Below are 15,000 nucleotides of genomic sequence, written 5' to 3'. Positions count from 1 at the left end.
TTGGGTGTGCCTAGCTCGGCGACTGACAGGCCCTCGCGATGCCGTGTACCTAGGTGCACACCTCGGTGTCCACCAGGCAAACTGTGCTGGTGTACCTTGCTCGGGCTACGCTTATGCCATCGTTGCACCATGTGCCTAGGTGCACACCATGGAGCCCTCAACCCATGCTACGTGGTTTTGCCTAGCTCGTTCATCCCACCGGCCCTGGAGCCTCCTTGCCTTCAACCTTGCGTGTGGTGGTGATGCACTCCAAGATGCAACATTGTGCACTGAGGTGGTTTGGGTCGTGTTGAGGCCAAATATATGCTAGTTTGACCCCCAACAGGTGTCACTCAGGAATGTCTGTTGTTTTAAGCCATGAAACATAATTGGGAAGGGTGGGAAACAGGTTGGGACGAGGCTGAGGTATGTGATTTGTGCTAGGCATGCTGCCTAGATGTGCTCTGTTAAGTCGCACAGCTCGTCGCCACGTGCATAGGAGCACACCTCGCTGCCCACCTGGCAAACTGCGTGGTTGTGCCTTGTTCGGGCAACCTGCAAGCCATCACGTCGCCGTGTGCCTAGGCGCACACGATGAAGAGCTCAACCCAAACTACGTAAGGTTGCCTTGTTCGGGCCGACCTATGGACCCTAGATGCGCTGTTCCATGACGCACACCTCAGTGCCCACCTGGCATACCTCGCCGGTGTTCTCAGCTCAGGCAACCCGTTGGCCTTCATCCCACCGAGAGCCTAGGTACACACCTCGGTGACCACCAGGCAAACTGCGTGGGTGTGCCTAGCCAGTCAGCCCGTACTCCTTCGCGATGCCTTTTGCCTAGCGGCACACCTTGGTGCCCTTCAGGCAAACTGCGTGGGTGTGCCTTGATGGGGCAACCCGTATGCCTCCGTGGCACGGAAGGCAAACTGCGTGGGTGTGCCTTGATGGGGCAACCCGTATGCCTCCGTGGCACCTTGTGCCTAAGCACACACCGCGGATCCCTCAACCCATACTGCAATGTTGTGCCTTACGTCAGTAGACTTGTGGTCCCTCGTTGCGTTGCGCCGAGGCAAACAGCTTAGTGCTCACCACGCATACTGCATGGGTGTGCATTGCCTCGGCTGACTTGTATGCCGTGGACGCATTGTGCCCAGGCGCTGTGCGTAGTGCTCACCACCCATGCCGATTGGGTGTTCTCATCTCGGGCAACCTGGAGCCCATTGTTGCGTTCTGCCTAGCCACACACCATAGTGCACACATGGCATACTGCTTGGGTGTGCTTAGCTCGGCGACCGGCAGGCCCTCCCGACGTCGTGTACCTAGGTTCACACCTCGGTGTCCACCAGGCAAACTGTGCAGGTCTGCCTTGCTCGGGCTACTCGAATGCCATCTTGGCACCGTGTGCCTAGGTGCACACCATGGAGCTTTCAACCCATCTTGCGTGGGTTTGCCTAGCTCGTTCGTCCCACCTGCCCTCTAGGCTCCCTGCCTTCAACCTTGCGTGTGGTGGTGATGCACTCCAGGATGCAACATTGTGCACTGAGGTGGCTTGGGTCGTGTTGAGGCCAAATGTATGCTAGTTTGACCCCCACCAGAAGTCACTCAGGAATGTCTGGTGTTTTAAGCTATGAAACATAATTGGGAAGGGTGGGCAACAGGTTGGGACGAGGCTGAGGTATGTGATTTGAGCTAGGCGTGCTGCCAATGCGTGGGTGTGTCCTTCTCTTGCTTACCTGTGGACCCTCGATGCGCTCTGTCAAGTCGCACAGCTCGTCGCCACGTGCATAAGAGCACACCTCGCTGCCCCCCTGGCAAACTGCGTGGTTGTGCCTTGCTCGGGCAAACCTCAAGCCATCACGTCGCCGTGTGCCTAGGCACACACGATGAAGCCCTCAACCTAAACTTCGTGGGGTTGCCTTGTTCGGGCTGACCTATGGACCCTAGATGCGCTGTTCCATGACGCACACCTCAGTGCCCACCTGGCATACCTCGCGGGTGTTTTCAGCTCAGGCAACCCGTTGGCCTTCATCCCACCGAGGGCCTAGGCACACACCTCGGTGACCACCAGGCATACTGAGTGGGTGTGCCTGGCCGGTCAGCCCGTACTCCTTCGCGATGCCTTTTGCCTTGGCGCACACCTTGGTGCCCACCTGGCGAACTGCGTGGGTGAGCCTTGCTGGGGCAACCCGTATGCCTCCGCGGCACCCTGTGCCTAGGCACACACCACGGATCCCTCAACCCATACTGCAATGTTGTGCCTCACGTCAGCAGACTTGTGGTCCCTCGATGCGTTGCGCCAAGGCAAACAGCTTAGTGCTCACCACGCATACTGCCTGGGTGTGCCTTGCCTCGGCTGACTTGTATGCCGGGTACGCATTGTGCCCAGGCGCTCGGCTCGGTGCTCACCACCCATACCGAGCGGGTGTTCTCATCTCGGGCAACCTGGAGCCCATCGTTGCGTTGTGCCTAGCCAGACACCTTAGTGCACACATGGCATACTGCTTGGGTGTGCTTAGCTCGGCGACCGGCAGGCCCTCTCGATGCCGTGTACCTAGGTGCACACCTCGGTGTCCACCAGGCAAACTGTGCAGGTGTGCCTTGCTCGGGCTACGCGAATGCCATCTTGGCACCGTGTGCCTAGGTGCACACCATGGAGCTTTCAACCCATCTTGCGTGGGTTTGCCTAGCTCGTTCGTCCCACCTGCCCTCTAGGCTCCCTGCCTTCAACCTTGCGTGTGGTGGTGATGCACTCCAGGATGCAACATTGTGCACTGAGGTGGCTTGGGTCGTGTTGAGGCCAAATGTATGCTAGTTTGACCCCCACCAGAAGTCACTCAGGAATGTCTGGTGTTTTAAGCTATGAAACATAATTGGGAAGGGTGGGCAACAGGTTGGGACGAGGCTGAGGTATGTGATTTGAGCTAGGCGTGCTGCCAATGCGTGGGTGTGTCCTTCTCTGGCTTACCTGTGGACCCTCGATGCGCTCTGTCAAGTCGCACAGCTCGTCCCCACGTGCATAAGAGCACACCTCGCTGCCCCCCTGGCAAACTGCGTGGTTGTGCCTTGCTCGGGCAAACTTCAAGCCATCACGTCGCCGTGTGCCTAGGCACACACGATGAAGCCCCCAACCTAAACTTCGTGGGGTTGCCTTGTTCGGGCTGACCTATGGACCCTAGATGCGCTGTTCCATGACGCACACCTCAGTGCCCACCTGGCATACCTCGCGGGTGTTTTCAGCTCAGGCAACCCGTTGGCCTTCATCCCACCGAGGGCCTAGGCACACACCTCGGTGACCACCAGGCATACTGAGTGGGTGTGCCTGGCCGGTCAGCCCGTACTCCTTCGCGATGCCTTTTGCCTTGGCGCACACCTTGGTGCCCACCTGGCGAACTGCGTGGGTGAGCCTTGCTGGGGCAACCCGTATGCCTCCGCGGCACCCTGTGCCTAGGCACACACCACGGATCCCTCAACCCATACTGCAATGTTGTGCCTCACGTCAGCAGACTTGTGGTCCCTCGATGCGTTGCGCCAAGGCAAACAGCTTAGTGCTCACCACGCCTACTGCCTGGGTGTGCCTTGCCTCGGCTGACTTGTATGCCGGGTACGCATTGTGCCCAGGCGCTCGGCTCGGTGCTCACCACCCATACCGAGCGGGTGTTCTCATCTCGGGCAACCTGGAGCCAATCGTTGCGTTGTGCCTAGCCACACACCTTAGTGCACACATGGCATACTGCTTGGGTGTGCTTAGCTCGGCGACCGGCAGGCCCTCTCGATGCCGTGTACCTAGGTGCACACCTCGGTGTCCACCAGGCAAACTGTGCAGGTGTGCCTTGCTCGGGCTACGCGAATGCCATCTTGGCACCGTGTGCCTAGGTGCACACCATGGAGCTTTCAACCCATCTTGCGTGGGTTTGCCTAGCTCGTTCGTCCCACCTGCCCTCTAGGCTCCCTGCCTTCAACCTTGCGTGTGGTGGTGATGCACTCCAGGATGCAACATTGTGCACTGAGGTGGCTTGGGTCGTGTTGAGGCCAAATGTATGCTAGTTTGACCCCCACCAGAAGTCACTCAGGAATGTCTGGGGTTTTAAGCTATGAAACATAATTGGGAAGGGTGGGCAACAGGTTGGGACGAGGCTGAGGTATGTGATTTGAGCTAGGCGTGCTGCCAATGCGTGGGTGTGTCCTTCTCTGGCTTACCTGTGGACCCTCGATGCGCTCTGTCAAGTCGCACAGCTCGTCCCCACGTGCATAAGAGCACACCTCGCTGCCCCCCTGGCAAACTGCGTGGTTGTGCCTTGCTCGGGCAAACTTCAAGCCATCACGTCGCCGTGTGCCTAGGCACACACGATGAAGCCCCCAACCTAAACTTCGTGGGGTTGCCTTGTTCGGGCTGACCTATGGACCCTAGATGCGCTGTTCCATGACGCACACCTCAGTGCCCACCTGGCATACCTCGCGGGTGTTTTCAGCTCAGGCAACCCGTTGGCCTTCATCCCACCGAGGGCCTAGGCACACACCTCGGTGACCACCAGGCATACTGAGTGGGTGTGCCTGGCCGGTCAGCCCGTACTCCTTCGCGATGCCTTTTGCCTTGGCGCACACCTTGGTGCCCACCTGGCGAACTGCGTGGGTGAGCCTTGCTGGGGCAACCCGTATGCCTCCGCGGCACCCTGTGCCTAGGCACACACCACGGATCCCTCAACCCATACTGCAATGTTGTGCCTCACGTCAGCAGACTTGTGGTCCCTCGATGCGTTGCGCCAAGGCAAACAGCTTAGTGCTCACCACGCATTTTGCCTGGGTGTGCCTTGCCTCGGCTGACTTGTATGCCGGGTACGCATTGTGCCCAGGCGCTCGGCTCGGTGCTCACCACCCATACCGAGCGGGTGTTCTCATCTCGGGCAACCTGGAGCCCATCGTTGCGTTGTGCCTAGCCACACACCTTAGTGCACACATGGCATACTGCTTGGGTGTGCTTAGCTCGGCGACCGGCAGGCCCTCTCGATGCCGTGTACCTAGGTGCACACCTCGGTGTCCACCAGGCAAACTGTGCAGGTGTGCCTTGCTCGGGCTACGCGAATGCCATCTTGGCACCGTGTGCCTAGGTGCACACCATGGAGCTTTCAACCCATCTTGCGTGGGTTTGCCTAGCTCGTTCGTCCCACCTGCCCTCTAGGCTCCCTGCCTTCAACCTTGCGTGTGGTGGTGATGCACTCCAGGATGCAACATTGTGCACTGAGGTGGCTTGGGTCTTGTTGAGGCCAAATGTATGCTAGTTTGACCCCCACCAGAAGTCACTCAGGAAAGTCTGGCGTTTTAAGCTATGAAACATAATTGGGAAGGGTGGGCAACAGGTTGGGACGAGGCTGAGGTATGTGATTTGAGCTAGGCGTGCTGCCAATGCGTGGGTGTGTCCTTCTCTGGCTTACCTGTGGACCCTCGATGCGCTCTGTCAAGTCGCACAGCTCGTCCCCACGTGCATAAGAGCACACCTCGCTGCCCCCCTGGCAAACTGCGTGGTTGTGCCTTGCTCGGGCAAACTTCAAGCCATCACGTCGCCGTGTGCCTAGGCACACACGATGAAGCCCCCAACCTAAACTTCGTGGGGTTGCCTTGTTCGGGCTGACCTATGGACCCTAGATGCGCTGTTCCATGACGCACACCTCAGTGCCCACCTGGCATACCTCGCGGGTGTTTTCAGCTCAGGCAACCCGTTGGCCTTCATCCCACCGAGGGCCTAGGCACACACCTCGGTGACCACCAGGCATACTGAGTGGGTGTGCCTGGCCGGTCAGCCCGTACTCCTTCGCGATGCCTATTGCCTTGGCGCACACCTTGGTGCCCACCTGGCGAACTGCGTGGGTGAGCCTTGCTGGGGCAACCCGTATGCCTCCGCGGCACCCTGTGCCTAGGCACACACCACGGATCCCTTAACCCATACTGCAATGTTGTGCCTCACGTCAGCAGACTTGTGGTCCCTCGATGCGTTGCGCCAAGGCAAACAGCTTAGTGCTCACCACGCATACTGCCTGGGTGTGCCTTGCCTCGGCTGACTTGTATGCCGGGTACGCATTGTGCCCAGGCGCTCGGCTCGGTGCTCACCACCCATACCGAGCGGGTGTTCTCATCTCGGGCAACCTGGAGCCCATCGTTGCGTTGTGCCTAGCCACACACCTTAGTGCACACATGGCATACTGCTTGGGTGTGCTTAGCTCGGCGACCGGCAGGCCCTCTCGATGCCGTGTACCTAGGTGCACACCTCGGTGTCCACCAGGCAAACTGTGCAGGTGTGCCTTGCTCGGGCTACGCGAATGCCATCTTGGCACCGTGTGCCTAGGTGCACACCATGGAGCTTTCAACCCATCTTGCGTGGGTTTGCCTAGCTCGTTCGTCCCACCTGCCCTCTAGGCTCCCTGCCTTCAACCTTGCGTGTGGTGGTGATGCACTCCAGGATGCAACATTGTGCACTGAGGTGGCTTGGGTCGTGTTGAGGCCAAATGTATGCTAGTTTGACCCCCACCAGAAGTCACTCAGGAAAGTCTGGTGTTTTAAGCTATGAAACATAATTGGGAAGGGTGGGCAACAGGTTGGGACGAGGCTGAGGTATGTGATTTGAGCTAGGCGTGCTGCCAAAGCGTGGGTCTGGCCCGCTCTGGCTTACCTGTGGACCCTCGATGCGCTCTGTCAAGTCGCACAGCTCGTTGCCCACCTGGCAAACTGCGTGGTTGTGCCTTGCTCGGGCAACCTGCAAGCCATCACGTCGTCGTGTGCCTAGGCGCTCACGATGAAGCCCTCCACCCAAACTTCGTGGGGTTGCCTTGTTCGGGCTGACCTATGGACCCTAGATGCGTTGTTCCATGACGCACACCTCAGTGCCCACCTGGCATACCTCGCGGGTGTTCTCAATTCAGGCAAACCGTTGGCCTTCATCCCACCGAGGGCCTAAGCACACACCTCGGTGACCACCAGGCACACTGTGTGGGTGTGCCTAGGCGGTCAGCCCGTACTCCTTCGCGATGCCTAGGCGCACACCTTGGTGCCCACCCGGCGAATGGCGTGGGTGTGCCTTGATGGGGCAACCCGTATGCCTTTGCGGCACCTTGTGCCTCGACGCACACCGCGGATCCCTCAACCCACACAGCAATGTTGTGCCTTACGTCAGCAGACTTGTGGTCCCTCGATGCGTTGCGCCGAGGCAAACAGCTTAGTGCTCACCACGCATACTGCATGGTTTTGCCTTGCCTCGGCTGACTCTTATGCCGTGGACGCATTGTGCCCAGGCGCTCGGCTTTAGTGCTCACCACCCATACCGAGCGGGTGTTCTCATCTCGAGCAACCTGGATCCCTTCGTTGCGTTGTGCCTAGCCACACACCTTAGTGCACACATGGCATACTGCTTGGGTGTGCTTAGCTCGGCGACCGGCAGGCCCTCCCGATGCCGTGTACCTAGGTGCACACCTCGGTGTCCACCAGGCAAACTGTGCAGGTGTGCCTTGCTCGGGCTACGCGAATGCCATCTTGGCACCGTGTGCCTAGGTGCACACCATGGAGCCTTCAACCCATGTTGCGTTGGTTTGCCTAGCCCGTTCGTCCCACCCCCCCTCGAGGCTCCCTGCCTTCAACCTTGCTTGTGGTGGTGATGCACTCCAGGATGCAACGTTGTGCACTGAGTTGGCTTGGGTCGTGTTGAGGCCAAACGTATGCTAGTTTGACCCCCAACGGGTGTCACTCAGGAATGTCTGGTGTTTTAAGCCGTGAAACATAATTGGGAAGGGTGGGCAAACAGGTTGGGACGAGGCTGAGGTATGTGATTTGTGCTTGGCGTGCTGCCAAAGCATGGGTGCGGCCTGCTTTGGCTTTACCGTGGACCCACGATGCGCTCTGTCATGTCGCACAGCTCGACGCCACGTGCCTAGGAGCACACCTAGCTGCCCACCAGGCAAACTGCGTGGTTGTGCCTTGCTCGGGGAACCCGCAAGCCATCACGTCGCCGTGTGCCTAGGCGCAATGGACGAAGCCCTCAACCCATACTGCGTGGGGTTGCCTTGTTCGGGCTGACCCGTGGACCCTAGATGCCTTGTTCCATGGCTCACACCTCGGTGCTCTCCTGGCATACCTCGCGGGTGTTCCCAGCTCAGGCAAACCGTTGGCCTTCATCCCACCGAGGGCCTAGGCACACACCACGGTGACCACCAGGCACACTGCGTGGGTGTGCCTAGGCGGTCAGCCCGTACTCCTTCGCGATGCCTAGGCGCACACCTTGGTGCCCACCTGGCGAATGGCGTGGGTGTGCCTTCATGGGGCAACCCGTATGCCTCCGCCGCACCTTGTGCCTCGGCGCACACCGCGGATCCCTCGACCCATACTGCAATGCTGTGCCTCACGTCAGCAGACTTGTGGTCCCTCGATGCGTTGCGCCGAGGCAAACAGCTTAGTGCTCACCACACGTACTGCATGGGTGTGCCTTGCCTCGGCTGACTTGTATGCCGTGGACGCATTGTGCCCAGGCGCTCGGCTCAGTGCTCACCACCCATACCGAGCGGGTGTTCTCATCTCGGGCAACCTGGAGCCCATCGTTCCGTTGTGCCTAGCCACACACCTTAGTCCACACATGGCATACTTGCTTGGGTGTGCTTAGCTCGGCGACCGGCAGGCCCTCTCGATGCCGTGTACCTAGGTGCACACCTCGGTGTACACCAGGCAAACTGTGCAGGTGTGCCTTGCTCTGGCTACGCGAACGCCATCTTGGCACCGTGTGCCTAGGTGCACACCATGGAGCCTTCAACCCATGTTGCGTTGGTTTGCCTAGCCCGTTCGTCCCACCCCCCCTCGAGGCTCCCTGCCTTCAACCTTGCTTGTGGTGGTGATGCACTCCAGGATGCAACGTTGTGCACCGAGTTGGCTTGGGTCGTGTTGAGGCCAAACGTATGCTAGTTTGACCCCCAACGGGTGTCACTCAGGAATGCCTGGTGTTTTAAGCCATGAAACATAATTGGGAAGGGTGGGCAAACAGGTCGGGACGAGGCTGAGGTATGTGATTTGTGCTTGGCGTGCTGCCAAAGCATGGGTGCGGCCTGCTTTGGCTTTACCGTGGACCCACGATGCGCTCCGTCATGTCGCACAGCTCGACGCCACGTGCCTAGGAGCACACCTAGCTGCCCACCAGTCAAACTGCGTGGTTGTGCCTTGCTCGTGCAACCCGCAAGGCATCACGTCGCCGTGTGCCTAGTCGCACACGACGAAGCTCTCAACCCATACTGCGTGGGGTGGCCTTGTTCGGGCTGACCCGTGGACCCTAGATGCCTTGTTCCATGGCTCACACCTCGGTGCTCTCCTGGCATACCTCGCGGGTGTTCCCGGCTCAGGCAAACTGTTGGCCTTCATCCCACCGTGGGTCTAAGCACACACCTCGGTGCCCACCAGGCATACCGCGTGGGTTTTCCCAGCCGGTCAGCCCGTACTATCGCGACGCCTTTTGCCTTTGCGAACACCTCGGTGCCCAATTGGCAAACTTCGTGGGTGTGTCTTGATGGGGCATCCCGTGTGCCTTCGCGGCACCGTGTGCCTTGGCCCACACAGCGGAGCCCTCAACCCATACTGCAATGTTGTGCCTTACCTCAGCAGACTTGTGGTCCCTCGATGCGTTGTGCCGAGGCAAACAGCTTAGTGCTCACAACGCATACTGCGCGGGTGTGCCTTGCCTCGGCTGACTTGTGGACCGTCAACGCGTTGGGCACAAGCGCCGAGCTAAGTGTTCACCACCCATACCGCGCGGGAGTTCTTATCTCGGGCAACCTGGAGCCTATTGTTGCGTTGTGCCTAGCCACACACCATAGTTCACACGTCTTACTGCTTGGGTGTGTTTAGCTCGGCGACCGGCAGGCCCTCTCGATGCCGTGTACCTAGGTGCACACCTCGTTGTCCACCAGGCAAACTGTGCAGGTGTGCCTTGCTCGGGCTACGCGAATGCCATCGTGGCACCGTTTGCCTAGGTGCACACCATGGAGCCTTCAACCCATGTTGCGTGGGTTTGCCTAGCTCGTTCATCCTACCTGCCATCGAGGCTCCCTGCCTTCAACCTTGCGCGTGGTGGTGATGCACTGTATGATGCAATATTGTGCACTGAAGTGGCTTGGGTAGTGATGAGGCCAACTGTATGCCAGTATGACCCCCAACAGGTGTCACTCAGGAATATCTGGTGCTTTAAGCCATGAAACATAATTGGGAAGGGTGGGAAACAGGTTGGGACGAGGCTGAGGTATGTGATTTGTGCTAGGCATGCTGCGAAAGCGTGGTTGTGGCCTGTTTTGGCTTGACCGTGGACCCACGATGCGCTCTGTCATGTCGCACAGCTCGACGCCACGTGCCTAGGAGCACACCTAGCTGCCCACCAGGAAAACTGCGTGGTTGTGCCTTGCTCGGGCAAGCCGCAAGCCATCACGTCGCCGTGTGCCTAGGCTTACACGACGAGGCCCACAACCCGTACTGCGTTGGGTTGCCTTGCTCTGGCCGACCCATGCACCCTAGACGCGCTATGCCGTGGCGCACACCTCGTTGCCCGGGTGGCATACCTCGCGGGTGTTCCCAGCTCAGGCAACCCGTTGGCCTTCATCCCACCGTGGGCGTAGGCACACACCTCGGTGCCCACCATGCATACTGCGTGGGTGTGCCTAGCCGGTCAGCCCGTACTCCTTCGCGATGCCATATGCCTAGGCGCACACCTCGGTGCCCACCTGGCAAACTGCGTGGGTGTGTCTTGATAGGGCAACCCCTACGCCTCCGCGGCACCGTGTGCCTAGGCGCACACCGCGGAGCCCTCAACCCATACTGCAATGTTGTGCCTTACCACGGCGGACTTGTGGTCCCTCGATGCATTGTGTCGAGTCAAACAGCTTATTGATCACCACGCATACTGCACGTGTGTGCCTCGCCTCGGTTGACTTGTGGACCGTCGACGCTTTGTGCCTAGTCGCACAACTTAGTGCTCACCACCCATACCGCGCGGGTGTTCCCTGCTCTGGCAAGCTCGAGCCCATTGTTGCGTTGTGCCTAGCCACACGCCTTGGTGCACACATGTCATACTCCTTGGGTGTGCTTAGCTCGGCGACCGGCAGGTCCTCGCCATGTCGTGTACCTAGGTGCACAGCTCGGTGTCCGGTAAACTGGGCAGGTGCGCCTTACTCGGGCCACGCGTTTGCCATCGTGGCGCCTTGTGCCTAGGTGCACACAATGGAGCCCTCATCCCATGCTGCGTGGGTTTTGCCTAGCTCGTTCATCCCACCGGCCCTCGAGGTTCCTTGCCTTCAACCTTGCGTGTGGTGGTGATGCACTCTAGGATGCAACATTGTTCACTGAAGCGGCTTGGGTCGTGATGTGGCCAAATGTATGCTAGTTTGACCCCCAACAGGTGTCCCTCAGGAATGTCTGGTGTTTTAAGCCATGAAACATTATTGGGAAGGGTGGGAAACGACAGGTTGGGACGAGGCTGAGGTATGTGATTTGCGCTAGGCTTGATGCTAAAGCGTGGGTGTGGCCTGCTCTGGCTTACCCGTGGACCCTCTATGCGCTCTGTCATGTCGCACAGCTCGACCCCAAGTGCCTTAGGAGAAAACCTCGCTGCCCACCAGGCAAACTGCGTGGTTGTGCCTTTCTCGGGCAACCCGCAAGCCATCACGTCGCCGTGTGCCTAGGCGTACACGACGAAGCCCTCAACCCATACTGCGTTGGGTTGCCTTGCTCTGGCCGACCCATGCACCCTAGACGCGCTATTCCATGGCGCACACCTCGGTGCCCACGTGGCATACCTCGCGGGTGTTCCCAGCGCAGGCAACCCGTTGGCCTTCATCCCACCTCGGGCCTAGGCACCCACCTCGGTTCCGACCAGGCATACTGCGTGGGTGTGCCTAGCGGGTCAGCCCGTACTCCTTCGCGACGCCCTTTGCCTAGGCGCACACCTCGGTGCCCACCTGGCAAACTGCGCGGGTGTGTCTTGATAGGGCGACCCGTACGCCTCCGCGGCACCGTGTGCCTATGCGCACACCGCGGAGCCCTCAACCCATACTGCAATGTTGTGCCTTACCTCGGCAGATTTGTGGTCCCTCCATGCATTGTGCCGAGGCAAACAGCTTATTGCTCACCACGCATACTGCACGTGTGTGCCTCGCCTCGGCTGACTCGTGGACCGTCGACCCATTTTGCCTAGGCGCACATGTTAGTGCTCACCACCCATACCGCGCGGGTGTTCCCAGCTCCGGCAACCTGGAGCCCATTGTTGCGTTGTGCATAGGCACACCGCTTGGTGCACACATGGCATACTGCTTGGGTGTGCCTTGCTCGGCGCCCGATAGGCCCTCGCGATGCCGTGTACTTAGGTGCACACCTCCGTGCCCACCAGGCAAACTGTGCTGTTGTGCCTTGCTCGGGCTACGAGTAGAGGCCAACGTGGCACAGTGTGCCCAGGTGCACACCATGGAGCCCTCAACCCATGCTGCGTGGGTTTGCCTTGCTCATTCATCCCACCGGCCCTCGAGGGTTCCCTGCCTTCAACCTTGAGTGTGGTGGTGATGCACCCTAGGATGCAACATTATGCACTGAAGTGGCTGGGGTCGTGATGAGGCCAAATGTATGCCAGTTTGACCCCCAACAGGTATTGCTCAGGAATGTCCGGTGTTTTAAGCCATGAAACATAATTGGGAAGGGTGGGCAACAGGTTGGGACGAGGCTGAGTTATGTGATTTGTGTTAGGCGTGCTGCCAAAGCGTGGTTGTGGGCTGCTCTGGCTTACCCGTGGACCCTCGATGCGCTCAGTCAAGTCGCACAGCTCGACGCCACGTGCCTAGGAGCACACCTCGCTACCCACCAGGCAAACTGCGTGGTTTGGCCTTGCTCGGGCAACCCGCAAGCCATCACGTCGCCGTGGTGCCTAGGCGCACACGACGAAGCTCTCAACCCATACTGCGTGGGGTTGCCTTGCTCGGGCTGACCCGTGGACCCTAGATGCGCTGTTCCAAGGCGCACACCTCGGTGCCCACCTGGCATTCCTCGTGGGTGTTCCCAGCTCAGGCAACCCGTTGGCCTTCATCCCACCGTGGGCCTAGGCACGCACCTCGGTGCCCACCAGGCATACTGCGTGGGTGTGCCTAGCCGGTCAGCCCGTTCTCCTTCGCGACCCCGTTTGCCTAGGCGCATACCTCGGTGTCCACCTTGCAAACTGCGTGGGTGTGACTTGATGGGGCAACCCTCACGCCTCCGCGGCGCCGTGGTCCTAGGCGCACACCGCGGAGCCCTCATCCCATACTCCAATGGTTTTCCTTACCTCGGCTGACTTGTGGTCCCTCGATGCGTTGTGCCGAGGCACATAACTTAGTGCTCACGACGCATACTGCACGGGTGTGCCTCGTCTCGGCGTACTTGTGGACCGTTGATGCATTGTGCCTAGGCGCACAGCTTAATGCTCGCCACCCATACCGCGCGGGTGTTCCCAGCTCGGGCAACTTGGAGGCCCTTGTTTCGTTGTGCCTAGGCACCCACCTGCGAGCACACCAGGCGTACATTTTGGGTGTCCCTATCTCGGCGACCGGCAGGGCTTCACGATGCCGTGTACCTAGGTGCACACCTCGGCGTCCACCAGCAAAACTGTGCGGGTTTGCCTTGCTCGGGCTACGCGTAGGCCAACGTGGCACCGTGTGCCTAGGTGCACACAATGGGGCCCTCAACATATGCTGCGTGGGTTTGCATTGCTCGTTCATCCCGCCGGCCCTCGAGGCTCCTTGCCTTCAACCTTTCGTGTGGTGGTGAGGCACCCAAGGATGCAACATTGTGCATTTAGGTGGTATGGGTCGTGATGAGGCCAGATGTGGGTTAGTTTGACACCCAACAGGTGTCACTCAGGAATGTCAGGTGTTTTAAGCCATGAAACATAATTGGGAAGGTTGGGCACCAGGTTGGGACGAGGCTGAGGTACGTGATTTGGGTGGTATGGGTCGTGATGAGGCCAGATGTGGGTTAGTTTGACCCCCAACAGGTGTCACTCAGGAATGTCAGGTGTTTTAAGCCATGAAACATAATTGGGAAGGTTGGGCACCAGGTTGGGACGAGGCTGAGGTACGTGATTTGGGCAAGGCGTCATGCCAACGCGTCGGTGTGGGCCTGCTTTGGCTGACCCGTAGACCATCGATGTGTTCTGCCTAGTCGCACACCTCGGTGCTCGCCACCCATGCCACGTGGTTGTGCCAAGCTCGTTCAACCCGTTGGCACTCACAGCGAGGTGCCTAGGCGCGCTACTCGTTTCCCTCCAGGCTCATACTGCTTGGTTGTGCTTTTCCTGGGATGACTCGTGGACACTCCATGCGCTGTGCTTAGGCGCACACCTCTGTGCTCACCACTCAGCCGTCAACCCTTTCAGCGTGGGTGTGCCTACCCTTACTGCGTGGGTGCTTCCAGCTCGTTCAGCTCTGTAGGCACTCGTGGCGCTGTGCCTAGTTAGCCAGATAGGTGCTCACCTGGCATACTGCTTGGGTCTGCCTTTCTCGCCCACCAGTGGGCTCTCGTGACGCCGTGTGCCCAGGGGCCCTCGATCCATGGTGCGTTGGTGTGCTCTGCTCGGGCATCTCACCGGCCCTCGAGCCCCGCTGCTTTCAATCGTGCGTGTGGTGATGCGTCGTGCCTTGACGCGCACCCGGTTGCCCCCTACCCAAGACGTGTGCGTAATGCCCCTAGCACTCGCGACACCGTGCGTAGACGCGTACCTCGGTGCCCACCATCCACGCCACACATTGCACCGTGGTGTGCTCCGGGCCGTCCCATCCCACCTCGCCAGCTATTCCGATGCACTAGGACGACGCGCCCAGACCGTCTTATGGGCCAGGACGGGCAGTGCAGGAGCTTGAGTTCCAATGCTCCACCGTGTGTTTGCCCCCGGAAAGCTGATTTGGGCACGCACGTCGTTGTGCACTGGGCATGGTGGTGTGGTGGGATGGGTTTGCCCCTTAGGAAAACATTTGTGTGCTAGTTTCGGTGGAA

At 59.5% G+C, this 15,000-nt stretch overlaps 1 pseudogene; it reads right to left on the bottom strand.

Annotated features, from left to right (window-relative positions):
- Positions 1-6,909, bottom strand: part of LOC148783689 (uncharacterized) — a 13,389-nt pseudogene extending 6,480 nt beyond the window's left edge.
- Between the last annotated feature and the right edge of the window lie 8,091 nt (positions 6,910-15,000).

The sequence above is a fragment of the Amborella trichopoda genome, chromosome 1 (assembly GCF_054954075.1).
Source record: "Amborella trichopoda isolate Santa Cruz 75 chromosome 1, AtrichopodaSantaCruz75HAP2 v2.0, whole genome shotgun sequence".
Lineage (NCBI taxonomy): Eukaryota > Viridiplantae > Streptophyta > Magnoliopsida > Amborellales > Amborellaceae > Amborella > Amborella trichopoda.
Note: the sequence above shows the minus strand (reverse complement) of the source record. Positions and strands in the feature narration are given on the sequence as shown.